This window comes from Sciurus carolinensis, chromosome 16 (genome assembly GCF_902686445.1).
Source record: "Sciurus carolinensis chromosome 16, mSciCar1.2, whole genome shotgun sequence".
Lineage (NCBI taxonomy): Eukaryota > Metazoa > Chordata > Mammalia > Rodentia > Sciuridae > Sciurus > Sciurus carolinensis.
The window spans coordinates 47437695-47442123 of NC_062228.1; the positions used below are offsets into that span (position 1 = coordinate 47437695).

Here is a 4429-nt window from a genome sequence, read left to right on the forward strand (position 1 = left end):
AGGAAGACTCATTATCCAGGGAAAGTCATAATTTTAGTTTACCAAATTATATTCTCATTGTTTTATTTTCTTACAAACCCTTCATTACTTCCGTGTATGCCTTAAAACAGTCTCAAACTTCTCAAAATCTATTTAAGTTTATAAGTCCTACTGACCATTATCTTTCCAATATCCCCTGACTTAAAGTAAATATATTCCAGGTTTATAATGCACAAAGCCTTTCCAGAGGTGGGGCTGGGATGGGGAGATAAGGAAGAGGAAGAGGAACAGGAACCTGTGTGTGTCAGAGTCTGAACTGTGGTTCTGGGCTGGGGAAAGGGAAGGAAGAGAGTTTGTAAAAATGACAGTTTCTAAAAAGACAAGCAACATTCAGTCTAGTAACACGGTTTCCTTTTACTTTTTGATGGACACTAACACTGGGTGGTCAGGTTCTGCTACTTTTGAGTCCACACTGCCCAACAGAATAGACTGCCCCTCATCTAGGGCAAACACGTCCGACTTCTGGTTTTGGCATGAGCATTTGAGGACCTCTTTGGGGGTTGAGAACGTTTTGTCACACAAGTTGCACTTGTAGGGTTTGTTGATTTGCACCAACATGTTGTCCATCTGACTTCCTTCCTCAAATGTGCAGAGTTCCAGAGTCTGTTTGCCCACCATGGTGTAGGTGTCGATGCTCTGGTTGAGGCACACGTGCTGGGCAGCCTGGTTGGCCCAGCAAAAGCTCTTGTCACAAGTGCTACACTTGAAAGGCTTCCCGGTGTTTATGTACATATGCTTCCTCCAGTGGCTTTTCTGGATGAATTTGCATGCATATATGGTGCACTCGTACTTCTGCCTCTTCACCTCCCTCTCGTGGTAGTCCTGCTCCAGGTTGTGTATGTCAGCGATTTCTGAGGGGAGGCGGGGTTTCCGACTGCAGCTGCCCATCTATGATCAGGGAATTTGAGATGTGCTGCAGCTCACTGTCACTGATCATGCCCGCTTCAGGCACTTCCATGGCATTTTTCCCAAGGTCAGCTGCATTGCTGCAGAGCAACAGGGAATGCGGCTTTCCCCCTGCTGGCTAGATGCGAAGCGCACTCCCATGTGAATCTGGAGGTGCTCTTGCAGGCTGCTCTGCACGGTGAAGCGCCACCCACACAGGTGGCAGGCATAGTACTTTAGGAAGCTTGCTTTCCTCTTCATGATGCTCGGCTTGTCGTGGTCAATGCTGAGGGAAGCAGTCTGCTCGTGGGAGGAAGCGGCTTCCAGATTGGTCTCCTCCCCGGGAGGAGGGGGAGGGACAGGAGTGGAGAAGAGTTCTGGAGACAGTGAGGTCTGCAGAGGGTTCGAGGGAGTCATGTTTGTCCGATTCACCTGGGCCAGATTGGATGTCAGCTGAGACAGCTGTGAAGCCTCAGGCGCCTGTTCCTGGTTCTTCTTGGAGTTCCGTGGTCTTGGTTCTCGCCCAAGATTCTCAGGTGCGGAGGCAATCTTGGTGGCTTGTCTCAGCTGGTGATCTGCGATCTGAATGCCATGCAATGTTGAGGTCAGTGGAAAGACTTGGTCAGGATGAGAAAAGGTGCCTCGGCTGGCGAGGCTGGCTTCCTGGATCAGTGGGTACGCATGCAGAAACATGATCCTCTGGTCTAAGAGAACGGGATCAATCAACTGAGGCGCCATCTTTCCACTGTACATCAAATGCAAAAGGTACCTGAAGATGACAGGCTGTATGTCAGTTGGTTTAAATGGACACACTCACTGGTCTGATGGACAAACAACATCTTAAAGTAATTTGAGAATGAAGCAAGAACTGATCTGTTTGCCTCAAAGTGCACATCGCCGATTGCAACATGCAGTCACACAGGAAACCAAACTCTCGCTGAGCGTTTAACTGTTGCAGTAGAATAAGTCCAGGGTTGGTCAAATCCATTGTTTTAAATATCTGTCGCCAGCACTGTTGCGGGGGGTGTGGAGGAGGCAGCGCTGGGCACCTTCGGCCTTGCTGTCCTCCCCGCCGCTGCTGCCTCTCCTCCTCCCTTCTGCTGCTGCTGCCACCGCCGCCGTGATCGGTGTCTCTGGCGGGGCGGCGGCGGTGGCGGCTGCGGCGGAACTTTTCCTCTCAAATATTATCATTTTTATGTTGAAACCTGCAAAGTTATCTCTGGTTATTTTGAATTGAATAAGAAATAATTATAGACTTTAATCACCTTATTATACTATAAAACCTGAGTTTTCCTCTTAACTTTTTTTGGAACTCCTTATTCACTGTCTATTTCATTCCATTGTTTTTGTAGATCTCAGAAGATTTTGTTTTTGGCTTTTCTGTCATCAACGTTTTCAGCTTAAGCACATGAATTCCAACATGCAGTGTTTGTGAAAAGTAAAAAAAAAAAAAAGAAAAAAAATAATAACTCTCTAACACTAGTGGGATAAGACAATATTTTCCAAAAGTAATGACCAGGTAAATTAACACAATGTTCTTCCTTTACTCATTCAGTGTTTTGGTGTCATCTCCCATGGTAATCCTAAAAAAATAATATAAAGATATAAATCAAATTTTCATATGTGGTCAAGCTTTTATGGGTCACATTTGATCACTGGGATACAGCTGTCTTATTTTGTGATATTCATGTACAAATACATGGCATATGCCCCTTCTTACAAATTTACTTCATGTATTTTAAAATTTTAATGTGTATTTTTATAGTATAAGTGGATCCATGTTAGTATGTAAAAAATAACATTTGAAAATTATATTAGGCCAGGCAAAGTGGCACATGCCTGTAATTGAACTCGCCGAGGATTCTCAGACATCAGTATTGTATGTTCAAAGCCAGCCTCCATAACTTAGTAAGGCCATAAGCAACTTATAGAATCTCTGCCTCAAAATAAAAAAAATAATAATTAAAAGGGTTGTAGGTGTGGTTCAGTGGTTCAGCACCCTGTGTCAATTCCTGTTACCACCACCAAAAAAAAAAAAAAAATTTGAAATTGCCTTCTCTCACCAAAAAAGAAAAAAATGTGTTTTCTGAAAGAAAACAAATCAAAAACTTCATTCTATCATATTTTTTATGGAATATACATGATCTTCTTCAATTCATTTTAAAACTCGAGCCTTACAAAAACCAAGCATTGAATGACATGTGTTAATGACCTGTGTCTCAATACCTTTGAATTTTATTAAGTTCAGTGTGACTGAGGAATCTGCATTCCTACAAACAGGAGAAATGACAAATGGGAGGGTGGAAATGCGATGAATTTGCAATCATATTCAGGAATTAATGGATTTGTTTGTTCAATGCCTTAAAACAATTTGAAAATTGTTTTCTGAAAGTGAATTCCTATATGAGAAACAGAAAAAGCTTACACTTTTTCTTAATATATCCATAAAAGAAAGGAACACATTTTGATGTAATCCTAAAAATACCTAACCTTCCTTTATGTGGTGCCATGAGGAACCACAGAAAAATATTCTTCTATGCATATTGCTATCTCCAGGTTTAAGCATATCATCTATATATGATTTAATTATGTAAATATATCATAGTATTATAGTAAAGAAAGGTCTATATTTATTTCCATGCTGATGTATTATTGTTGTTAGAAAGAATCCTGGGGAATGTGAACCATTCACAATGATGAGCTAAGAGAATCCTGTGGTCCGTCCCTTCCCAGCTGTTCCCCATTGTGATTACGCCTGGCATAATAGAGTTTAGAAAATGAGGGGACAAAAGAAAAGCTCTCTGTAATCAGTGGAGTAATTTGAGAAACAATTCTCAATAAATGGTACTAGGAATGATGCTGCCAGTTTGGTTCCTGAATACCATCTTGTGCAAGGCAATAATATTTCACTTAACTCACTGAAGAAATCAATCTGCCCCTAGATTAGCTATTGTGTGTGTAAGGACATATAAATAACAGTGAATCTAGCATAAATTTATGAAATAGTTCACATTTGAAAAACCCATATATTGTAAGAGGAAGGATGGATCAAATAAGCATATGAGAAAAACAGATCAAAAGGGAAGCAAAAAAGAAATGTAAAAAAATATATATTTGTTTTGTTACAGGTGATAGTGAGAACTGGTGGAATCCTCAGAGTTATGACTTTCCTAATTATCTGAATCAAGGAAGCAGCTATGTCAGATATTGTGCCATCCTGCCATAGCCAAAATCATGGGCAGCTGAATGATACATGCATCATTATACATGTTACCAAAACCAGTGTTAACTGCTCAGGTAGTGGACATCATCTGGTGGTCAGAAAAGAAGTTGAGAGAATTACAGGAGGAGGAAATACCTCTGTTGACCCCACTTCAAGTTGGACTCTTAGGACCTTCTGGTGAGTAGTCTGAAGGAAGGAAAAGTGAAGGGAGCACACATCTGTTTCTTCATGTCCAGTGTGAGCGTCAGTTTTCGTCTCTCTTAGGGATGACATGACAGGGAA

The 4429-nt window shown here is 41.5% G+C and overlaps 1 pseudogene; it reads right to left on the reverse strand.

The window, feature by feature from the left end:
• Positions 1-369: 369 nt before the first annotated feature.
• LOC124967188 (zinc finger and BTB domain-containing protein 2-like) lies at positions 370-1912 on the reverse strand (annotated as a pseudogene).
• Between the last annotated feature and the right edge of the window lie 2517 nt (positions 1913-4429).